General features: G+C 40.0%; 1 pseudogene; it reads left to right on the forward strand.

Annotated features, from left to right (window-relative positions):
- Nucleotides 1-14223, forward strand: part of LOC149840285 (inositol polyphosphate multikinase alpha-like) — a 39356-nt pseudogene extending 25133 nt beyond the window's left edge.
- The last annotated feature ends 3187 nt before the right edge of the window (nucleotides 14224-17410 follow it).

The following is a 17410-nucleotide window of genomic DNA, read 5'->3' on the forward strand; positions in this document are numbered from 1 at the left end:
TAAGGACCAGATGACTGGAGGCCTATTTCATACTGAGACACAGCAGCAGGCTAAATCAGTTATGGCCTTGAGGAGTGGACGTGAGTATCACGTCGAGAGCAGAGAGCGAGAGAGTAGAGAGAGGATAGAGGAGCCAGAGACCATTGTTTCACCTACGTCGTCTCAATCATCATCCCCATCCCCATCATCACCTTCACCAGCTTCATCATCTTCATCCTCAGAGAAGAAGAAGGATAGGAGTGAGCCTTCTCACAAAGAGGAGGAACCAGCAGAGTATATTCCCCCACCACCCTATCCCAAAGCATTAGAGTCTCCTGGTTATAGAGGGAAGCAAGGTGCGAAGATCCAGGACATGCTTGACATCTTCAAGCATGTGCAGATCAACCTACCTTTGCTCGATGCTATTCAGCAAGTGCCGGCTTATGCCAAATTCCTGAAGGAACTATGTACGCAGAAGCGTAAATCTAGAGAGCGAGTTCCTAACAGGGTCCATCTGACTGAGCAGGTGAGTTCAGTACTTCAGCATCAGACACCACCAAAGCTCAAGGACCCTGAAGCCCCTATCATTGCGTGTACTATAGGGAACATCAGGATAGAACGCGCATTGCTCGATCTTGGAGCAAGTGTGAACATTCTGCCCGGATATTTCTTTGATTCTTTCGGGCTAGGTGAGATGAGATCGACTCCGATTACACTGCAGCTGGCAGATCGTTCAGTCAAGGTACCGAGAGGTGTCTTGGAGGACGTGCTAGTTAAGGTGGATGACTTTTATTTTCCAGTCGATTTCATTATTCTTGATATGGAAGGAGTGGATAGCCAGCACCAGACTCCGATTATTTTAGGTAGACCATTCTTGGCGACTGCCAATGCGTGCATCAACTGTAGGACCGGAGCCATGGATCTCTCATTCGGCAATAGGAAGGTAAAGCTGAATATTTTCAATGCCGCAATGGGACCAGCAGGAGACATGGACTGCTTTCATGTAGACATTGCACAGGAGTTAGTGGAGGAGCAGCCCGAGTTGTACATTACTGAGGATTCTTTAGATTTGTACCATATAGAGAAGAATAGCGGTGTAGATAATGTAGACGTGTCTAGAGTGTCGTCAGAGAGACCACCTTGGGGAGCTGTCAGGGAGCCTCTTCCACCACTTGCGGAGACCCCCGCCAAATCGTCGATCGAGTCACCTCCGAAACTTGAGTTGAAACCCTTACCGGATTCACTCAAGTATGCATACCTCGGAGATGATGAGACTCTGCCTGTGATCATCTCATCCTTGCTCACTGAGGAGCAGGAACAAAGATTGCTGACTATTCTTCGAGAGCACAAGGCAGCGATTGGATGGGGAGTTGCTGATCTGAAGGGGATTGATCCTTCATTCTGCATGCATAGGATCCATTGTAATGAGGAAGTCAAGCCATTTAGGGATATGCAGAGAAGGCTAAATCCCAACATGAAAGAAGTGGTGAAGAAAGAGGTGGTGAAGTGGTTGGATGCCGGAATCATTTACCCTATTTCTGATAGCCAGTGGGTCAGTCCGATTCAGGTTGTGCCAAAGAAGTCAGGACTCACTGTGGTTGAGAACGAGAAGGGTGAGAGAATTCCGATGAGGACCACTACAGGATGGCGAGTCTGCATCGATTATAGGAAGCTGAATGTGGCAACTAAGAAAGATCATTTCCCATTGCCATTCATTGATCAGATCTTAGAGAGACTCGCAGGACAGAGCTACTACTGCTTTCTAGATGGATATTCAGGATACAATCAGGTAGCTGTTCATCTTGACGACCAGGAGAAGACCACGTTTACATGTCCTTATGGCACCTTCGCATTTAGACGTATGCCGTTTGGGCTCTGTAATGCCCCGGCTACTTTTCAGAGGTGCATGCTTGCTATCTTCTCGGACATGATTGATGATGTGATGGAAGTTTTATGGATGACTTTTCAGTGTATGGCTCTTCTTTTGAAGATTGCCTCCAAAAACTTGCTCGAGTACTGAGTAGGTGTGTGGAGACCAATCTCGTCCTGAGTTGGGAAAAGAGCCATTTTATGGTCCAGGAGGGGATTGTGCTAGGACACATTGTGTCCAAGCGTGGTATTGAGGTTGACAGAGCGAAGGTGGAATCCATTTCCCGTTTGACTCCACCCACCTCTGTGAGGCAGATTCGATCATTTTTAGGGCATGCGGGTTTTTATAGGTGGTTCATAAAAGATTTCAGCAAAATCTCTCGACCGCTTTGCACGTTATTGGAGAAAGACCAGCCCTTTGTTTTCGGTGAGGATTGTATGAAGGCCTTTGAGATTCTCAAAGAGGCCTTGATTACTGCACCTATTTTGAGACCTCCAGATTGGACTCTCCCATTTGAGATTATGTGCGATGCATCTGATTATGCTATGGGGGCCATTTTAGGACAATGCATTGATAGGAAACCCTATGTGATCTATTATGCGAGTAGAACTCTGTCTGATGCCCAGATGAATTATACTACGACAGAGAAGGAACTACTTGCGGTAGTTTTTGCATTGGATAAATTTAGGTCCTATTTACTCGGTTCGAAGGTGGTTGTCTATTCTGACCATTCTGCATTGAAATATTTATTGAATAAGAAAGACACCAAACCGAGATTGATTCGTTGGGTCCTACTACTACAGGAGTTTGATCTCGAGATTCGAGATAAGAAGGGAAGTGAGAATGTAGTAGCAGACCATCTTTCCCGACTGATCGTGGAGACCACGCAGGATCAGAAGTCGATCAGCGATTCTTTCCCCAACGAACAGATCATGTCAGTTAGTACATCGCAGTTACCCTGGTTTGCAGATATTGTGAACTATCTGGTTTCGAGGCAGATACCTGAGCATTGGAACAAGAATGAGCGTGAGAGATTCCTATCTCAGGTGAGGCACTATTATTGGGATGAACCAGAGTTGTTCAAATACTGTGCAGACCAGATCATTAGGAGATGTGTTCCGGAGGAGGAGTACCAGTCCATTCTGAATTTTTCCCATTCGTTAGCTTGTGGAGGGCATTTTAGTAGTAGGAAGACGGCTGCAAAGGTTTTGCAGTCAGGATTTTATTGGCCCACACTCCACAGGGACACGCATGAGTTCTGTAGGCGATGCCTGCGATGTCAGCAGATTGGGAACATGTCCAAGAGGGACATGATGCCCTTGCTTCCGATTTTGATAGTCGAGATTTTTGATGTTTGGGGCATTGATTTCATGGGACCATTTCCGCCTTCATTCGGAAATTTATACATTCTGGTGGCGGTTGATTATGTGTCCAAGTGGGTCGAGGCTGTGGCAACCAAGACCAATGATCATAGAGTAGTGCTTAAGTTCATTAAGCACAACATTTTAAGTCGTTTTGGGGTGCCACGTGCGATGATTAGCGATGGTGGCAAGCATTTTAGGAATATACAGATAGCTTCTCTGTTGAGAAGATATTCTGTCAATCATAGATTCACCACTCCATATCATCCGCAGACTAGTGGACAGGTTGAAGTGTCCAATAGGGAGATTAAGCGAATTTTAGAAAAGACAGTTCGTCCGGACCGCAAGGATTGGTCCCAGCGCTTAGATGATGCACTTTGGGCATATAGAACTGCATTTAAGACTCCCATTGGCATGTCCCCGTATCGCCTTGTATTCGGGAAAGCATGCCATCTTCCTGTCGAGCTAGAGCATAGAGCGTACTGGGCTATCAAGAAATTGAATTTTGACCTCACCCAGGCTGGCAAAGAGAGAGCACTGCAGCTCTCAGAATTAGAGGAACTCAGGAATGATGCATATGAGAATGCCAAATTATATAAAGCTCGCACAAAAGCATTTCATGATAAGCATATTGTCAGAAAAGTGTTTGAGCCAGATCAGAAAGTGTGGCTATACAATTCTCATTTACATTTATTCCCAGGGAAGTTAAGATCGAGATGGACAGGTCCGTACATTGTGAAAGAAGTATTTCCCCATGGAGCAGTGACACTATTCGATCCTATGACCCAAGGTACATTCAAGGTAAATGAGCAAAGACTGAAGCCATTCATTTCAGATGCCTTGCAGGATGGTGAGTGTGAGATAGTGCATCTCACGAAGGCATGAGGGTTCGATCAGAGGGATGTATCATATGTACATTATTTCTTTTTCATTTCAGAGTTTTTATTTATTTAGTATTTCATTTCACATGTGCTAATTTGTGTTTTGATGTATGCAGGATGAACTTAACATTTAGTGTATCAGTTACCAGGTGCATGGAAGAGCTTCCAAAGAATTCAAGGATCAGATGAAAATCAACTTCAGAAGCTCAGAGAAAATCAGGTTGTATCTATCCTTTCTCCCATATTTTTGTTAGTATCTTTTAGTGTGCATTTGCATTACATTTTTATTCATTTTGTATGCCACTAGGGACAGTGTCATTCAAGCATGGGGGGGGTGGTTTAGATGCATGCACACAAAAATGTCAAAAAATTTTTTATTTTATTTTTGTATGACTGGTAATCAAAGTAGGCATTTGAGAACAAAGTGTAGCATATATGATTGTTTTTGACATAATCTAACAGTTTATAAATTTTTAAGCCCCATAAAATTTTTTTATTTTCTGAACTGAGTCAAATAGAGTAGTATTCATGAGAAAATTCAAAGAAAAGATAGTATTTGACTGTTTGAAAATTTTGAATCACTTTAGTATAAGTATGCACAGTATGTTTTCTGAAAGAAATAAGCAATGGAAAGATGTGTTTGAAAAAATGAGTTTAAAAGAATAGTGTTACGTTTAGTTGTTGATGTCTTCGTGAATCCTAGTAGTAGAACTCAGACACGAGATGAAGTGTTTGAGTATCTTAACGAAAAGGATAACGAAGGAGATCATCTCTTGTCTAAGTCGATATCTGTGGCCTTTGTAGTTCGAGTAAGTAGAATCTGAAGGGTGTTTTACATCTGGTGCCCCAAAGCCAGCTGGTTTGGGAGCCACCGGTTCGAAAGCTTGTTACATGGACTGCATAGAAAGCCTAAGAGATAGAGACATTGCACATGACGAGAGGAAGATTATACGTAAACTATTAGAATAGAAAGTCTAGTGACTCGAGCAATTAAGTCCGAGGGATACTTTGTATCTAGTGCCCTAAGGTCGGCCGGCTTGGGAGTCACTGACCCAAAGCTCGCTACATGGGTCACGAAAACTGACTATTCGAAATAGTGCTCATATGAGAAAAATGTGCAAGAGATCAAAAGTTGAAAAAAAGAGTGAAAATGAAAGAAAAGAATGTGCTGAATGAGAAATTTTTCATTGCTTAGGCATAAATGTGTATTACTGTGCAGAAAATATACAAGTGAGAATAAATGAGTAAAACATGAGAATACTTGACTTTCAGAGAAAAATCATGAACTAGCTACAATATTAGAAAAGGGAAGAAAAAGAATTTTTACTGTGGTGGCATGAGATTTTTAAACTTGTTTTGAGAATGTCAATTACATGAAATATTTATTACAACTGCATTCTTAAGAGCCTAATATTTTTGAAAAATCATCCTCGTATTTCGTTGATGTTTGTGGGTAGCATCTCTGCAAACCCTCACGAGACCTTACTCGTCCACTAGTGTAAGCTAGGGGTTTAAAGGGCTTGTTGCATACGCTAAATGCAACCGTGATTCCTACGAAAGTGAGTTAGTATTATGCATTCATGCTTAGCATTTCTTGTCTTCAGTACATATCATGATTAGGGTTTGTTAAGGGACTAACAAACATTCAAGCATGGGGGTATTTGATGATGCATGAAATGCACATCATGTAAACAAGTTTTTCATGCATTTTGTATCAAGTTTAAGGTTTTAAACCCATGTTTAGATGTGTTTTGATAGTAAGGGGCTATGGTTCGAATTTCAGAAAAATCAGAGTTAAAATGAGAGAGTTATGGCTATTTCAGTGTTTGGGCATGAATTTCGAGGTGGATCGGATCCATATCCGACCCAATTAGGTCAATTGGACCTTGGATCAACTCTTAGAAAGCCCAAAACCCAACCCACACGCCTATCCATATCCATTTCAAAAAGTTTTTCTGAAAACCCCCCAAAAAGTGGCGCCTAGCAATATTTTATTTTTTAACACTCTTTTTGAAAAATGTCAAAACTATAAATAGTTTTTTTTCAAGAACCCTAGGCGTCTTTGGCTGTGTTTGGACGCCCCCTACAATGACTCTACAGCAGCAGCTCCTTCCTCTTCATCTTCTCCAACGTTTTGGCCATTGAAGACCGGCCTATGCTTGACTTCCAAGCATATTTCGATCCCCTTTGTGTTCTCTTCAATTCTTTCTTGTTCCTTGCTGTAGTATTCACCATTTTTCTATATTTTTGCAGGTGTAGCAGAGGTGGAGACCATTAACCTTGGGCGGGAGTGCGCAACACACCACCAAGGTGAGCCGGCCCTACCTCCATCCGGCTTTCTACACCCTCCGATCGCGAATCGGCTCACATTCCATCATCGGTGGATCTCCAACGTGTAGCAGCTGCAAAGGTGCCATTTTTTGGTGAAGTACAGCATTCTCGAACTGCATAGGACGTCCATCTCCAGCCACGGTCCGCTCTTCTTCATCCCCCCGGTCGTCGGATCTTCCAAAAGGTAGGTCTTCTTCTTCCTTCTCTTTTAGATAAAACCGAATTGGGTGTTGGTTTGCTCTTCTTTATTTTCTGAGTGTTTCTTGTTTTCAACCTTAGAATAGAGTTCGTGCATAGGCCAGCACGTTAGCTTAGGTTTGTTTGTTTGTGCGATTCATTGAAATCGAATTTTTTTTAGAGTTTTCATCCATCTCATTAAAATCGGCTAGATCTTCATCTAGTCGATCTTTCAAATTTCTCATAGGGATTCGTGGGTCTGTTCTACTGAAAATCCAATAAAAAAGGTGTTCATTTTGATTTACATTATTCGGTTTTTGTGTGGGTTGCATTTGGTTCTAATTAAAAAAAAAAAAAAAGAAAAATCCAAAAATCGGCTAGACTTATTCTAGCCGATTCTCGATTTTTACAAAAATATTTTTCTTTGTTTTGATATTTGTGTTTTGTCCAGCATGTGTACTGTGTTGTTTTGCTGAAAATCTCATTAGAAAATTTCATTTTAGTTTGTTCTATTCGTGGGTTGTGCTCGTGTCTTGTGTTGATTTTATTTTTGAAAAAGAAAACAAAAATCGGCTAGAGTTATTCTAGCCGATCTTTGTGTTTTGTTAAATGTATGTGTTGATGTGGGTAAAACGGTGTAGTTGCTGTGTGTTTTAGGTGTTAACAGCAGTCTATAGTTGTGTTAGTTCATTCCATTCGTTTAGGATATTTCTAAATAATCGTTTTGAGCATTTTGTGTTTTTGGTGTTTCGGGATCTATTGAAAAACAAAAATTACAAAAGTCGATTTTTCATTTCTTGATGTTCTTACTAAATTTCAGCATAGTGCTGTTCATGATTGCATTTGTGGAGTTAGGAGTTCTTTTCATTATATTTTAAATTAGTTTTAGCAAAATAGTGGTTCCTTAGTAAGTCGTTTTTTTTTAGTTTAAGTTTTTATTGTTTTTATTGTTTTTATTTTTTTTATTTGTCTTCTTTTTCCCCAAGGAATGGCGGCAGCCATTAGAGCTCCCCTTGAGCTCTTGGTCGAATTTTTAGAAATTATTAATTGTCATTAATTGAGTTAGGAAGGTGTCTAGGTTCAATGTATTAGGGTTTTCTTTCCTAGCCGTTTTTAGGGGTTAATTAAGTAGGTTTTGGGAATTAGGTTAGCATTAACTCCTAGGAAATTGTTTTTTTTATTTAATTCCTTTTATTCCCTAGGTAGAATTAATTATAGTAGTTTAGAAAGTAGCCCTTTTAGAGGTTGGCGATTTTTGAGAAGTGAGGCATTTAAGGAAAAATTTGAATTTTGAATGGGTATTAAAGAATGAGTTACTCCTTAACTTTGGAAAGTGTTTTTGGCATTAAACAAAAATTCCAATCTAGGCTACACGATTTCCATAGAGTATTAAAAGTATTTTAATTCCATCTTGAAAAGCAAAAATCGTGTATTTTTAGATTGGTCTTTCCATTTTTCCAAAAGGAGCTTTAAAGGCAATTAAGGAGTGTAACTCCCTCTTTAAATGGGGCGATTTTTGAGAATCCAAAGCATTTCAAAATTTGGAATTTGGTAATTATTACATTCCTTTTTCAACCTTCTCCATTAAAATCGTGAACTTTGGATTAATTGTAGCTTAATTAGGAGGTTACTACTTTAGTCTAGACCTAACCTAGTCAAACCGAGGTAGGTCGAGTCAACCCCTAGTCTACACCCCCTTTGAGTCTAGTCAAAACCTAGCCTAGCCTAAGTCAAAGCCTAAACCACACCTAAGTCGAGTCTAAGACCAAAGCCCAACTCAAGTCAACCTTAGTTTGAGTCAACCGAGCTTACCTTACCCCATTCGAGCCTAGTTGACTAAGTCAAACCTAAACCGAGTCTAAGATCTAAACCTAACCCTAACCAAGTCTAAGTCAAACCTAAACCGAACCCAACTAGTTGAGTCAACCTTAGCTCAAGCCTATTTCTCTCAACCTAGTCAAAACCGAGCCTAGTTGAGTCAATAGAGTGCGTCCTAACCCTAACCTTTGTTCTTTAGTGAAGTAAGTTCATTTAGTATTATTTCTTTTGATTTTTATACTAATTAGTTTATTTATCTACTTTAGTTGTAGTGTAGAAGTATGTGTGTGTATATCGTATTTGTTTCGTATGTGTGAAATGTGTTTTGTGAGTGTTTGAATTGGTAATTAGATATTTTTTTAACTTAGTAGTCGGATTACATTTTATTGTTTAGCATAGTTGCATTTGCATTGCTAGTTAACGTATTTCTAGTCATAAGTTGGTTATCATGTTTTATTTGTCGTATATTTAGCGTATTCGTAATAGTCATCTGCATATACACTGTTATACAGTGTTATTTAGATTGCATTAGGTGTAATTTGCATTTGATAGTGTTTAAATAGGTTCATAAAGTGAATAGTGCACTCAAATAAAAACCAGATTTTTGCCCTGTCGCACCAGCAGTATTTTGTGTGCAAAAATTTTGTGTTTTCCAAATTTTTTTCTTCTATTCACTTTATTGACGTGTTAGTTGACTGCATACCAAATTTCAGCTCATTCGGAGTTGATTTGGTCTGATTTTTAAGCGTTTTGCGAAAACCGCTTTTTCTGGATTTCAAATTACAGGACTGGCGATATCCTGATTTTTCCCAGATTTGAAACGCTTATATATGGAGTTCCAGATATTGTTTTTCAATTCTGTAAAAACTGTCATTTTTTTCAATCTGTCAGTTGCAGAACAGAACAAATTTCGGGAAAATCGGACCTCGTTTGCTCTGTCAAACAGTGGTTTTCTGATAACCTGTCAGAATGCTATTTTACACTAGTTAGGGGCAGTTTCGTAATTCTCTTAGTTTCGGCAATTTAGACTTGTTTTCATGAGTTTCTGCATTTTAGGAGTTGCATAATCATCATACAGCATTAGTAGAGTTAATTTGGTTAATTTTAGAATTAATTTAGTATTTGATTTAATTTTTGCTTGATAAATAGCATTTGTTTTATTATTTTCGTAAAATTAGACATAGTTTTAGTTATTGTTTGCATTGTTAGAATAGAAAACTAACTTTTTATTTTTCTGCATTTTTAGGTTGAAAAGCATATTTAGTTTCCAGGGTTATTTTCCAAGTGAGAAGATTCTCTAAGTGGCAAAAAGACGGAAATACCCTTGGTGTGGAGCAGAAGACTGAATGTTTGCTTACTTTTCTTTTAGTGCTTAATTGTAGTTGTATTCACTTTATAATTGTAGATTGGCATTTGATATTAATAAATTAAATTTTCTAGAATTTTAGTGATTAATTCCTGTTCCCTGAGGATTCGACCCGTACTTACCACTTTGTGGAAAGTCGGTTTTTATATTTTTGGTTGACGATTTTCCAAAGCTTTATTGAAAATAATTGTTTTAAAAAGATCATTCCAAAAGGCAACCACTTGACAAGAGTTTTCCTTCTTGAGATCTTCTATCTCTTAAAGTAACACTTTGTTTTGAGAGTCAAGAGTTGAATTTTCAGTTTTTAACTCTTTGTTTTTAGAACTTAGACTCTTAAATTTAGCATATAAATCATTAAATGCTTCTAATAAATCATCATACTCAAATTGACTTACCGAGTCTTCTTGAGCTATAAAACACATGTCGGCGACTTCTTCATTTGATTTTTCATCGAAAGAGGAGTCACTATCATCCAAACATGCTTGAAATGCCTTTTTCTTCTTGAATTGGTCATTGGGCTTGATTTTGAGAAGAGAACAATCGTTGTTGATGTGTCATGCCTTTTTATAGTTAAAGCACTTGACTTCATTAGGATTGAAAGAATCCGCTTTCTTTACCTTTCTTTGAAATCTTTCCTTTTTGATGAATCTTTTGAATTGCCTTGTAATGAGGGCAATATCTTCATATTGTTTTAAATTTTCAGAGTCAGAAGTAGCCTTAAAAGCAAGAGATTTCTTCTTGGGTTCTTCTTCTTGTCTGTCTTGAAGTTGGACTTCATATGCCATTAAGTTACCAACCAAGTCTTCAAGAGTGAGAGTGTTTAAATCATTTGCTTCCTCAATAGTTGTGGTTTTTCTCTCCCATTCAAGAGTTAAACACCTTAGAATTTTTATGACTAAATCCACTTGTGAATATTTTTTTCTAAGGGATTTTAGAGTGTTAGTGATATCGGTCATTCTTGTTACCATGTCCGATATAGATTCATCTTGCTTCATTTTAAACAATTCAAATTTATGAACTAAAGAAACAATTTTAGATTCTTTTACCTTTGACGTACCTTCGTGAGTCACAAGAAGAGTATGCTAAATTTCATTTACTATGAAGCATTGAGAGATGCGATTGAACTCTACCTTGTCAACGACACAATACAATGCATTCATAGCCTTGGCATTAAGTGAAGCAGTCTTCTTTTCTTCATCGGTCCATTGGCTGAAATCAGTTGATGACATTTGGTACTTTTCTGAAACAACTCTCCAAATTTCGAGATCCATGGATTGTAAGAATATTGTCATTCTCACTTTCCAGTATCCATAGTTTGTTTCGTCGAAGAGAGGAGGACGAACAGAGGAGCATCCTTCTTTGTGCTGAGATGATGTTGTTGCCATGCTAAATGATGGTCAAATCAAAATAATAGCAAACCCGCTCTGATACCAAATGAAAGTGCAGTAGGATCGAGGCAACGAGCACTAGAGGTGCTTTTAAATATCGTCTTTGGAATTATAACGGATTTTAAAATTTGCAAAGCAATCACACAAATAACACAAGAATTTATCCTGGTTCGGTCTTTCCCGACCTACATCCAGTCCCCAAACAAAACCCGCTTGAGATTTCCACTATCAACCTTGTGTAACTACAAGATCATATAGACCAAATCCGGTCCCACTTTCAGTAACACACCTACTGAAAGCAAACAACTCCTTTAAACCAAAAAGTCCTTTCCTTTTATAGAAAATGAAATAAGTAACAACTTACAAAACAACCTATGAGCCCTTCTTATGAATGCAAATGAGATGCAATTGACTTTTGAGGTTGTTGAAATACTCTACTCACGAATTCACTGTCTCTCAAAGGAATTTGAGTGAAAAACTAAAGTGAAAATATCAAGTGAGTGAGAAAATAAATACTCGAATGAATAGGAGTGAAAAGCAAGAAGTAATTCAATTGGATTTGATTTTTTTGATTGTAGAATTCACTCATATTTATAGTTGAAAGATTCCATACGTTGAGGGTATGAAAGGGTGTCAAAACAGTCTATTTTGAACGATCAAAATATTTGAAAAATGAAAAGACACGCCTTTTAAAAGTTTCAGGAAAAATGAAAAAATTAGTCGACTGGAACAATAGTTAGTCGACTGATAATTAACTATTAGTAGACTGACAGTTATCGTCGGTCGACTGATGTGTTTATCGAGCCATTTGAAAATCTGAAGATTTGAAACTTAGTCGACTAGAGAAAAAATTAGTCGACTGATAATATCATCAGTAGACTGAAAAACCTTTCAGTCGACTGCTGCTAAACTTTTCTGAAAATATATGGTCTGCCCGATCGACTGATAAAATCATTAGTCGTCTGCTGCTAAATTTTCAGAAAACAGACATTCTGTCCGGTCGACTGATAAAACCTTCGGTCGACTAATTTGACAAAAATGACATTTTGTTTAGAAAATTTGGCGCGAAAGGATTAGTCGACTGGTGAGTCTATTGGTCGACTAATAAACACGAAAAATTAAATAAAGAGTATTCTAAAAAGATTTTCATGAATGGTTCTTTTAGAAATTTTTTTCTAAAGACTTTTTAGGTGAAATGCAACCTAAATGTGCACTCTAAGTAAGGCTCTTACAAGAATCTAAAACATTAAGTAAATTTTACATTTGCACACAAGTCTTCAAAGATTCTTCATCGAATTCTTCAATGCTTGTCATCTTTCTTCATTGCCTTATCTGAAATGCAGTTGATTTACTTGCTCATCATCAAAACCTTGTACTTGAAATATCATGTACGACTTTATTGTCATAACAGTTACCCCCTCCCATACGTATTAAATGGGGGCACCCCTCTTCCTCTCCCACGATCTGATTTGTGGAAAAGAAATGGGTGTCGTTTCCCCCCCCCCCCCCTCCTCCTCAGGATGGGGGTGGGTTACACTCCACGAGTCTTAAATTGGGTTTCGGGTTTTTGGGTTGCAGGTCTACAAGAACGACATATTGGGGTTTTGGAAGCCCAGCAGGAAATGGGTGAAGGGCATTCTCCATGCGGAGCAAGTTAGGTCGGTCTTGAGGGCATTGGTTTCTTCGAACGCTTCATCGTCATGGGGCAATTTTCGTTCACCTGATTGCGCCTTTGATGGTGGTCCGGTGGGGATCCTGTCTCAGTTGCTGGAATTGAAGCAGTGGTTTGAAAACCAGACGTTTTATCATTTCTATTCAGCATCGTTGCTGCTCATTTATGATAGAGATGGGACTGCCGGGGGTCGACCGTCGGCAGCCACGGTAAAGCTGATTGATTTCGCTCACGTTCTTGGAGGGAAGGTGTGATCGATCACAATTTCTTGTGAGGGTTGTGTTCGTTGATAAAGTTTGTGGAGGATATACTTGTCCGTGCCACTGGTGATGTATCTGGAAATGGAACGACTGAATCTGAAAATAATTGGCGTTCTCGAATGCTGGTGAGTTTTTTCCCTCTTGGAACAAGTTTTGGGTTTCATCTGACGTAATGTAATAAAAAAAGTTTTGCTTGGTCAATTCGTTTTGATTGCTACGGGCTGCACATTTGAATATACATTTCAATATAAATATCAGGAAATTTTTAAGTAGTTGGATGTTTGGTAGTCTGATGGGAGGAATGATTTTGATCCATGTCTGAGTGATCCTCTTCTGTTGCACGGGAAACTATTATATTTTATAAATGTAAATGGAATTGATGGGATGGGATGGTAGTCCTCACTGACAAACCAACCTCTTTTAATTGTGGCACAAGAAGTTGGTAATGCAACATAAAGTATAGATGGTGTTCGGAAGTTTCACGTGCTCACCCGGTATCTGACTTGGTCAGGGGATGAACATTTGATAATCATGCCGGCAGGAATGTTTCGAGTTTCGGTAAATTTGCATTTCGTTTTCGCTGTATATGATATATACACATTAGGTAGACATTGACTTGAAAGTTCAACAAGTAGGACTCATCAATGTGATTGCTTATCTCTTGTTATTGCTGGTAATTAGGAGTTCAAAACGCTTGAAACTTGCCAGCATCTCATGAACTTGCGCCGGCTTACACCCCCCTATCAACTTGGATTGAGTTTTTCGTTTGGTTCGACACTCCCTTGTTTGTTTCTTCCAGATTTCAGAGCCTATTTATCAGAAAATAACAAAGTTCATGGATCATTCAAATCCAAATTTAACTTGAGTCCCTAAAGTTCGTCAGAACAATTGAGCATATGCTGCGGGCTATTCTTCCTCTTCATTTCAGGAGCTAAGGAACAAGATTAGTAGCGTGGTGGAAGTCTCCCTCATTGTTACTGTACAATGTCTTTGATTGCAGCGCACTTGCACAATGGCCTTTTGTTCACTGGTTTTTTTATTGTTTTAGGAGCTAACCTGCATTGCTCACGTAAAATTGCAGTTTCCTGGAAGTCCTTATATTGAAGATTCATCCACCTAATTTGCTAGGAAAATTAGTGATCAGACCTAAGTTTTGAGGTTGTCATGCCTTTTTACAGTACATCATCTGCTTTGTCACAGCTGTTGCATGCACTGGCCATGCACCGGCTTCTAGCTGTCTATCAAACTGAGAACTGACATTACATCTGCTTTGCCACAGCTGTTGCATGCTCTGGCCATGAATTGACTTTTGGCTGTCTATTGAACTGAGATTGCTTTCAAATAATTGTGGTGCAAGAGTCTGCAGTAGCTTATAATGTTGTTATCTCCTACAAATGTCAGATCTGCATTAGCCAAGCAATACCAAGAGTGCAATTGTGGTCATTGTTGGGTGTTTTGGCCGAGCATTTCTTGTCGGATATTATACTTGTTCATGCTAGATCTGCTTATTAGAATATGGATCGGATATGGATCAAATAGATTCATATCCCATAGCCATTCACGTGTTTTATATGTTTTATACTCTAACGTAATATGTATTACTAATACATGACACTTTAGTCCATGTAAAAAGTATTGTAACCCTGTTAAGTTTAATGATGAATTACCGCTGTCACGGGCCTATTTCCTTCAATGGGTCAGCACGACGCGATGGTCCTTCCTTACCGCCACAAGCCTACTTGTCAGAGCGCTTGCTAGTCGCGAAAGCTTGTAATTAGAGTGCAAGAGAGCAAGAGAGAATAGTGGGAGAAGAATTGCAATCACAAGAAGCAATCACAACGAGGGTGAACAAAAGAAAGCTCAACGCATTTAATTCATTCATAATTTTGCCCGAGGGCTATTATAGTTCAAGCATACGGGCTGCCCCTTCGGGGTATTGATTCACCTGAACCGGGCAGCTTACATCAGACTCAACAAAAGCAAAACAGACTCTAAACACAACTTTACAATGTAAGTCACAAGGGAACATGCTCTCCCCTTCAAATCATGCGTTGTCCTCGACACTATCTGTTTCATGGTAAGCCCTGACTTCAGCAGGGTAGTGATTGTTCATTCGGAATGCAGGCTCCCACATTGGTTTCACTATTTCCTTCCACTGCACTAGATATTTTTTTTCTTTGCCTAAGTAGTTGACTTTATGACGAAGGATCTTACTGAGGCGCTTCTCGGCCCGTTGTGCTGCCGGGGCCCTCTACATGATAGGAGCGTGTTGTGGCACATCAAGTTCTAGATCTCCATCATCTGGATGAAACTGCTTGAGGTTGCACACGTGGAACACCAGGTGCACCTTGAAGTCTGTGGGCAACTCTAGCTTATACGCCAATTTGCCCACCTTTGTGATGGTGAAGGATCTTTCATACTTTCTGAGCAGTCTACAGTGCCGTCCGCGGAAGATGCATGTGCGCCCTGGATATAACTTCACCAACACTTGGTCTCCAACTTGGAACCCAGAGGGTCGATGATGCTTGTTTGCCCACTTCTTCATTGTCTTTGTCGCCTTGTGTAAGAATGTCTTTGCCAACTTATTTTGCTCGTGCCAGTCGCGAATAAACTGATAGGCGAAGGATGATCTTTCTTTTTCTTGTGTGGCAAGAGTGTGCGGGGTCAGTGGTTGCTACCCCGTGGCTATCTCAAATAGGCTGTGGCCTGAAGACTAACTCTTCTGTAGATTGTAACAAAACTGTGCCACGTCAAGGAGTTTCACCCATTTTTTCTAATTGGCACTAACAAAGTGCCTAAGGTACTGCTCAAGCATCATGTTGATGCACTCTGTCTGCCCATCTATCTGCAGATGAAAGCTTGTTGAAAACAACAAATCAGAGCCAAGTAGCCAAAATACTTCATGCCATAACTTGCCCGTGAAACGAGCATCACGATCACTCACAATGCTCTTTGGTATGCCCCAGTGCTTCACCATATACTTTATGAACAACTTTGCAGTCTTTTCTGCAGGGCACTCATTAGAAGCTGGGATGAAAGTAGCATACTTTGAGAAACGATCCACCACAACCAAAATAGAACTGAGGCCCTCTACCTTTGGCAGACTAACAATAAAGTCTATGAAGATGCTATCCCAAGGACGTTCTGGAATTGACAGAGGCTCAAGGAGACCGGAAGCCTTTTGGTTTATCCTCTTATCTTGCTGGCAGATAAGGTATGTTCGTACATACCCCTCAACGTCGTCCCTCATCTGCGGCTAATAGTAGCCGCACTCAAGGAGTGCTAAGGTCCGCTCCTGACCAAGATGAATGACCTATAGTGTATCATGACACTCCTTAAACAGTTCTCGACGGAGGCTTCCCTACTGCGGCACGAAAATACGTCTCTCTTTTGTCACGAGGAGGCCATCATGTAGCCAAAATCGTTGAGTCTTCTCTGTCTGCGCCAGAGAAACAAGGTGTTGTGCTGTCGGATCCTGCTGCGTCCCTTCACGTATGCGGCTCAATAATATGCCCTCCAAATGCACTTCAGAAGGCTCTGCATGTGCAACTACCAGTTTAGCCCTGTGGCTCAGAGCATTTGCAACAACATTGGTTTTTCCAACCTTGTACTCCAAGGCAAAGTCGAACTCAGCAAAAAATATTTACCACCGAGCTTGTTTAGGCATCAGCTTCTTCTGTGTCTGAAAATAGCTCATGGCCACATTGTCCATCTTGATGATGAACTCGGGACCTAGAAGGTAGTGCCGCCAGGTCCTGAGGCAATACACGATGACAGTCATCTCACGTTCATACACCGTGTAACGCCTCTCTGTATCCTTCAGCTTCTGACTCTCATATACAATCGGATGACCCTTCTGCATAATAACTCCACCAATGGTAAAGTCTGAGGCGTCTGTGTGAACCTCAAAAGGTTTTGAGTGATCAGGCAGTCGCAACACTGGCTCCCTCACTAAGGTCTTCTTCAAGCCATCGAAGGCATCTTGGCACGGTTCTGTCCAGATCCACACCCGATTCTTCTTTAACAAATCTGTGAGAGGCGCAATAATGAGGGAATAACCTTCGATGAAACACCGATAATAGTTTGCCAAAGTAAGGAATGACCGTAATTCTGACACTTTGCTTAGCAGAACCCATTTCTGGATGGCCCTTATCTTCTGCCCATCCATACGCAGCACACCATGCCCCACAATGTGGCCAAGGAAGCCGATCTCCTTTTGCTCGAAGAGACACTTCTCTCATTTGACACAGAGGTCATTCTCCTTCAACACCTGAAACACTGTTTGCAAGTGCCCGACATGTTCCTCC

The sequence above is a fragment of the Nuphar pumila genome, chromosome 4 (assembly GCF_984573655.1).
Source record: "Nuphar pumila chromosome 4, dmNupPumi1.hap1.1, whole genome shotgun sequence".
Taxonomy (NCBI): Eukaryota; Viridiplantae; Streptophyta; class Magnoliopsida; order Nymphaeales; family Nymphaeaceae; genus Nuphar; species Nuphar pumila.